General features: G+C 50.8%; 1 long non-coding RNA gene across 1 annotated transcript; it reads left to right on the forward strand.

Annotated features, from left to right (window-relative positions):
* Positions 1-137: 137 nt before the first annotated feature.
* On the forward strand, positions 138-3,013 carry LOC112549445. The gene is made up of 3 exons (XR_003092854.1): positions 138-168; positions 381-569; positions 699-3,013. It is a non-coding gene; the product is annotated as an uncharacterized LOC112549445 (long non-coding RNA).
* The last annotated feature ends 4,551 nt before the right edge of the window (positions 3,014-7,564 follow it).

The raw sequence follows: 7,564 nt of genomic DNA on the forward strand, positions 1-7,564 counted from the left end.
TGACAGTGCCCGCCGTCTCACACCCCGCGCTGCCTCCTGGCACGGCTCCCCTCACCGACCCCGCTCCAAGTCACCCCTGTCCCCTCAGCCCCTGGCAGAGGGCTCCCCCCTGCTGTGGCTGTTTCCCCCCCCAACCCGCGGGCGAGACCCGGCAGCAGGGCCCGCAGGGTGGGTCGATGGTTGTGGGGGGTCACAGGGATTAGGGGTGTTCATGGAGGGCAGGGGCATCCGTGGGGATGGAGGCTGGGAGCGAGGGGCGCAGCCTGGACCCGAGATGCTGGAGGCTGCCGGGGAGAGCGGGACAGAGGGGGTGAGAAGGCCTGTGTCAGACCCAGCTCGCGCTCTCCCTTTTAGTCTCCGCTCTCTGCCCCGCGCGACAGGACGCTGAGCCACATGGACCTGCCGTCTGACCCGGTCCGTGGCAACTCGTATGTCCTTACGAACACGGCAGGATGGAGCTTCCCCGGCTCGGGGCCGGGGCACGAGCACCGAGCTCAGCGTGCGCTGCAAAACCAGCTGGAGAAGTGGGGTAAAACGTCAGCCTGCCTTTGAGACGCCTTCAGCGGTCCGTGAGTGTTAAAAGCCAAATCAATCCTTGTGGATAATTGTGATACTATCCCGGCCGTCGCCACATGACAGATTTTTTGGGGGAGGATGAAAATATTACGTTCAAAATCTTTTCCCCCATTTTTTTCCAGAACGTTAAGCACTCAATTAAAAGCTGTGATCCTGTGTGAACTGGAGGCTTCCCCTCGGCCCCAGTATAGTTTTCCAAGTCCAGCAACCGTTCCAGGAAGGAGACGGAAGCGGAGCAGGCACTTACAATGATGCGCGCAAATGTTTCACGGCAACGCAGCTCCCGTGAGATCAGACCTAACCAGGTAGCCAGAAGCTGAACGGCCTGCATAAAGTCTCATCGGTCTTAGGAAAACAGAGACACGGGGCTCTCCAGAACAGCAGCTCCCCAATGAAGGTTGTACTGTAGACAGGGCTTGGGTGGTTTTACCATGGTGTTGTTTAATCCTATGATGAGTAGGTAAGAGTACACACAGCCTGTCTACACTATACGGCACCTTCTCCTGTCGGCAAGCAGAGCTGCATTGCTGAGGAAATGGTGGTGGTATTTTCTCCCTATAGACACGGCCTAACGGCTTGTCCAGGACAGCAGACAAAACTCAGTAGTTTGTGCTAAACTGCAGATAAAAATTGCTCCTCTTTCTTTCGGGTTTCATCTGTGCCACAATCGCTAATGAGGTTCTAAGGCATCAACTAGTGTAGTTGTAGCTGGCAATGAACAAATATTTGTTCTTTTTTGTGTCTAACCTAGGAAAAAATGTTTCTTGTGTAGGTAAGTTTGCTGTCATGTTATAGGATGACTAGCAATTGCAATGTGACCTGCCTTTAGAGCAACCACATACAGAGCCTGAAAAAGGAACTTGATTACATGCCATCAGGCAATAACAAACTTTTCCTAGCAAACATTTCTCAGAGGAAAGCCTGAAGGCTTTAGTGTCTGCAGCACTTAAACTTTATGTACAGTTGTATGTCTGCCTCTTCAGAATGTGTGGATTTGCTTTCATAAATGAACTTGTATAATAATGCTCTCTGCCTCAGTCTGCAGCCATCTCCAGTGCCTCGGTGCTTGCTGATAACTTCTACCAAGCAACAGCTGGGAGAAATGCTCAAAACCCTTCTCTTCACTTCCCTCACCTGGAAACCTGGGCAGCAGTGAAAGCAGCCAGAATTGCATAGCAGGCCATAAGAACAGCTGACATGTCCAAGCAAGTAGCTTGTTTTCCCAGTCCGCATCTCAGTTCTCACAACACGCCACTCAGTGAGAAGCCTACATTTTGGCCCTATCAGTGGGTGGCCTCTCTCTAACAGAGCCACCCAAGGCCTTCAGGAGAGGAGAAAAAAAGTAAAGCAACAGAGGTCAGAAAGGAAAAGAAAAAACGGATAGCACAGCTGAGCACAGGGAGCACTCTCCCACCATGGGCTTGCAAGCAGGGGTCCATCATTACAAGGCCTAGGAACAGTGCCCTGGGAGGAACCGCTGAACCTTCCTGTTCAGGGAAGCTCTGCTTATGAAGCGTCACCTAGGATGCTCACGTTAGCTTTGCCTGTGCAGAAAATGTACGTGTCGTTGTCATTCGGGATCAGGGTGCTGGCAGCTGAACCATCCATAGACATGTTTGGTTGCAAGCATAGATGAAGCCAAATCCTGCTGAGCATAGTTTTGGAACCCTCCATGTTCAGTTGCACCTGTTCTTGTTACCCACTGTCAAGAAAAGGTACTTCTAGCACAGAAGTTAGGGCTTTACCCCAGAACTCTGCATGCTCCCTCTAATCTGGCCCTTTGGCCTTTGATTTAATTGTTATCTGGTCTGTTTTTCACAGCCCTATCGCACAAAAGCCCTTTTTTGGGGGTGGGGACGAGAAGTCTTTGAGAAATCAGCTTTAGGTATTAATGAGAGATTTGCATAGAATGTGACTAAATGCTTATTCTTAGCCCATTTACCAACCACACTTGTCAGTCAACTGCAGGCTTCTGATAGATTTCCAAAATATCTCCAGGAAACAAAGGCAATGGGGCAAGGTTAACATTCTGCAAGACTCTCTGAAATGCAAGGAGAAGAGAGAGAGCAAAGAACATGAGTCAGGGCTGTAATGTGTGCATGCATGCTGCCATAAAGCAGTTCAGCCTATTGAATTTGTGGCTCACAATCAATTGGTGAGATGGCATTTTGCTGCTTCATTGCGGAGCTGCTGTTTTTAGCATGTTTCAGCCATCCTGCTGTCCTTGTCTTCCTCTTATTCTGTTCTTGCTTTCAAGATTATCATCAGAAGTGCTGCAGGAGCCACCCAAAGGCAGCTGAAAGGTGACGTAATCATCATCCTCCCCTGCCTAGTGTATAAGCATATTATTTCCACAGCAGTGCTGGTAGCCACAAATTTAGGGCTATATCTATTTACTTGACTCACCATGGATAAGTTCACTGGCTTGAGTGGGACTACTCAGTAAGTAAAAGAGTAATAGGGGCGCTTGTACATGTGACAACGTTACCATGTACATGCGATGACAATTTCCCTTTGTGTGGCTTATGGCATCACACGTTACACGTATGCGAGTTTTGGGGGGTTGAAATGAGTTTGCATGGTTGCAAACTATACTACTTCTGGATGTAGTTTAGTCTGCAACATTGCAACTTGAAACATTGCAGCCATTAATTTGTCAGCTCATCTCCCAGCCACAGGAGAGGCGGGCAGACTCCGCCAAGAAAAAGTATTGGGCTCCTTCCTCACCACTTCACCTTTTAGCAGGCTCCTCCAGTTGGCAGGATGCCTGAGGCCTCCCAGGAATAGGCTGGCTTGCCCCTGGGGCAGTGCAGGGAGGCGGCAGGAGGGCAGCTGGGTGTGCTGACAGCCAGAGAGGGCAGTGGGGACAGTGCAAGGGGTGTTGGAAGCCCAGGCGGGCTGAGGGAAGAGTTGAATCAGGTGTCTCTGAGCTGGGGCAGCATCAGGCCAACTAGCAGCCTGCATGGATGACCCCACACCCCGTGCATTATCCCCATACCTTCTCCAGCCACCAGCACACCCAGCCACCCTCCTGCCACCTCCCTGCACCACTCCAGGGGCAAGTCAGCCCATTCCTGGGTAGCCCCAGGCAAACTGTCAGCTAAGGGTCCCTGATCCTTTATTTTGGGAGAGCCTGCTCACCTCTCCTGTAGTCAAGGGGCAGGATGACCGATTTAATGGCACAGATTAATGCCCCTTCCCCCCAGCTGCAGGAAAGGGGCAGGCTCCACCAGGAAAGAAAAAGGATCAGGCCCCTCGCCACTTCTGCCTTCAGCAGGCACTTGCGGCCACCAGGTCAATGACATATATACAGTGATGGAAAAATAAAAACCACTATTTCAATTAACAACTCACCATTTCAGTTTAGGGGGTATAGAATGCAACCCTGAAGAACTAAACCTCTGTCACATGTACAACCACCCTAGGAGGCTTGAACCCTGACTTCAGTTTCTGACCATTGCTTTCCAAATGAATTGCCATGACTTCATTTTTCCTTTTCTCATTGCAGATTTTGTTACTCTCTTTATTCCCTCAATTCTTGAGAAGTTTCAGTTGCCATAGTCCTAACCCTGATTTCATTGCAGTCCTCTGAAATGTTGCAACTGCTCTCTCTAGGAGTTGGGTCAGACCCCACCTCCTCAAAATCCTGGTCAACGGAGCATATTAAAAGAAACTGCCAGAACCAAGCTAAGCAGGTGAAAGATCAGGGGTGAAGTGTTTTGCAAATCCAGTCTTGCATACAAAAGAAAGTGTCCTTTGGCATGTGATTTCATGTGAGTTGCATCTTTTCTATTGGTCTGACACAAAGTTATGCGGTCATTTCACCATTTCTCCCTCTAGCTAAGCAACAGGGGTGTACAACTGTGCTCCGCAAAGACGCAGTGCAGTTGTTCAACCTAAGTCATCTAGCCAGTGGGGCCAATTTTTTTGGCAGGCAAGTCACAAGTCCTGTACCCTCCTCGAGTGCCACTCTAATCCCCTTTTCCTGCCCTGCTGCTTTGCTTTCTGCTCTACCATGTACCACCCAAAACATGGCCACAAGTGGCATGAATCACTGGCCAAGGACCCTTTCCAACGGTTGCAGATGGGAAGGGCAAGTTTGTTTCCATGCTCCCAGATCTTGGGATCTATGAGCCATTTTATACAGGTTCCTGGGCTGCTCTCTCCCATAGCAAGGCACAGCCCTGCCATAGCACAGATCTCAGGCTTACTATTGACTCTAACACTGGAATTGTAGGGGGATAAATGTCTGTCCCAGCTCTCGCCCTATTCTCACTATGCATGAAGCCCCAGACTTTGGAGGGCGGAGAGCCTGGTGCCCTGGAGAATGATAACCCATGCACTTGCAGGGAAAGTTTCTCTGCAAATAGGTCTGGAAGGTACAATCCAGGCCCATCAGAACTAGGGGTGCACTGATGTTTTCTTGGCCGATACTGATAGCCAATTATTCACCTGGCATATTGGCTGATACCAATCTGATAATTGATGTACAGAAATGTATCCAGGCAGCACAGAGCAGCTCCCTCCAGGTAAGTCTGGAGGGGAAGGGACATGGGGTGGGTGGGGTGAGGCAGGTTGAAGACCCTACAGTGAGGGAGGGAGTGCAGCAGGGGCTGCAGCTGGGGGCACTGCCCAGCCAGGGCAGTAAATGGGACCTCAGGACCGGGGTGAGAAGCAGGACGGAGCTGTGGGTAGCTCATCCAGGGGATCAGCATCCCAGTGCTTAAGAGTGGCGGTGGAGGCGCTTGAACTAAAGCTCATCAAATGAGTGCAGGCGCCCCCCTCCACCACCCCACCTTTAGTTCAAGTGCCCCCACAACCAGTTTTAAGTGCGGGGACGCTTCTAACTGGAGCTGAGCAGGACAAGGGGGGATGTGGGCTGCGGGCTCTCTACCCTGCTGCCTTTTGACCTGGGGCAGGGGACATGTAGCTGTCACAACCCAAAGGGTGTGACTTTTGTTTTTGTGTGCTTCGGCACTGCTAAATTGTCCCCGCTAAATTATAGCTTCTTTGCACGGTGGTGTGTTCTGCTGCAAAAGAGAACCTCGGTGTAAGGGAGAATTTCCCGCCAATTTGAAGCTTTCTTTGCAGGGTGCATTTCTTTGTTGCAGCACAGAAATGCTCGTTGCAAAGAGTTCCTGCCATTTGTATGCTAATTTGAGTCCCATTATTGGCCAGTGCTAAATTATTCACACGTGGCGGCTAGTGATTGGCTTGCTAGCCGTATAAGAGGCTTGAGTGGTTTCCGCCCAAGTTGGAGGACTCCACAAACAAGGGAGGAGGAGACTTCACGCTGTGTGAAGATCTCTAAGCGCTGCGGATCCTTACGGACCCAGTGCATTTAAAGCAGGCAACCCGGACCCACGGAGCCTAGCAAACTCCGTGTGACTGGGTGAGCAGAAGAACCCACGGAGCCTAGCAAACTTCGTGTGAGTTTATTCAGAGCTCTTCCGGACGAGTACTTTCTTCGGTTGACACGACGGGCTCGCGTGTTCAGAGCCTTCAGCCGGATTGGGCTAGAGTTCATGAGTCTAGAACTCTTGTCCGCCTCTTATCTTTCCTGTCTGTAACTGCAACTGAAGCAAGTTTTCCAGCCTACACCACTGCCATCTCGGTGTAAATAAACAATCTTTTAAACTACCGATACACGTTTGTGCCTAATTCCAGCTCGACGGCCTTCCCTCTCCAACCCGGCATGCCCGGGCTGCTGGCCACAGCCCGCGTGCAGCACGGAAAAGGGCTCGCGTCGCTCCCGGCCCGCACAGTAGCTAGCATGTGGCTTCTGGGGCAAAGGCAGCAGGACAGAGAGCCCTGAGCCCACAGCAGGCAGCCTGCATTTACCTTTGCCCTGTACATAAATCTAAGGGGGCACATGCCTCCCCTGGGGGTGCACACAGCAGCGAGGAGCTGCTCCCTGCTTCCATACCCCCTCCCCCCACTCCATCTGGACCAGCTGCCTATGGCTCCATTCTGCTCCTCATCCCAGCCCTGCGTCCCATTCACTGCCCTGGCTGGGCAGCATCCCGTGCCCCCTCGCCCCTTCCCCTCCACAGACTTACCTGCACAGCACTGCTCTCCACGCTGCCCAGCTGCATTCCTGGCTACGTGCACCCTGCGGCTGCACACATGCAAGTGGTGTCCAGGGGCCCCAGCCAGAAAGCACATCCTACTTATCAGTACATTATCAGACAGAAAAAGCCAATAGCTGATGATGTTAATTTTCCTTTTATTGATGCCAGTACAATATGGCACCAATATATCAGTGAACCTCTAATCAGAACTTCAGCTTGAGCCTACATGACATGGCTAATTTTGATTAATGCAATATACTACTACTGACACAGGAAAATGTCACAAAGATTTTTTTAAATAGTCGGAGGTTTATATGGGGAGGTGTATCTTCCACAGCTAGGCCAGTTACTGTAATCATTATAGTCATAGAAAATTAGGATTGAAAGGGATCTCAAGAGGTCATCTAATCCAACCCCCTGCTGAAAGCCGGACAAGCCCCAACTAGATCATCCCAGCCAAGGCATTGTCTATCCAGATCTTAAAAACCTCCAAGGATGGAGCTTCCACCACCTCTCCAGGTAACCTGTTCCAGTGCTTTACTACCCTCCTTATGAGAGAATTTTTCATAATTTCATAGGTTTAATAGACATTAGGGCGGGAAGGGACATCGAAAGATCATCAAGTCCAGCCCCCTACCCAAGGGGCAGGAAGTCAGCTAGGGTCAAAGGATCCCAGCAAGATAAGTGTCCAAATGTTTCTTAAAAGAGTCCAGAGTAGGTGCTTGCACCACCTCTGGGGGTAGTCTGTTCCAGGTCTTGGGGGCTCAGACAGTAAAGAAGTTTTTCCTTATGTCCAGCCTAAAACAGTTTTGGAGGAGTTTGTGACCATTTGACTTTCATAGAATCATAGAAGTAGGGTCGGAAGGGACCTTGTAGATCCTCAAGTCCAACCCTCGCGCCCCCCCCCCCCCCCGGGG

This window comes from Alligator sinensis, unplaced genomic scaffold (genome assembly GCF_000455745.1).
Source record: "Alligator sinensis unplaced genomic scaffold, ASM45574v1 scaffold13_1, whole genome shotgun sequence".
Taxonomy (NCBI): Eukaryota; Metazoa; Chordata; order Crocodylia; family Alligatoridae; genus Alligator; species Alligator sinensis.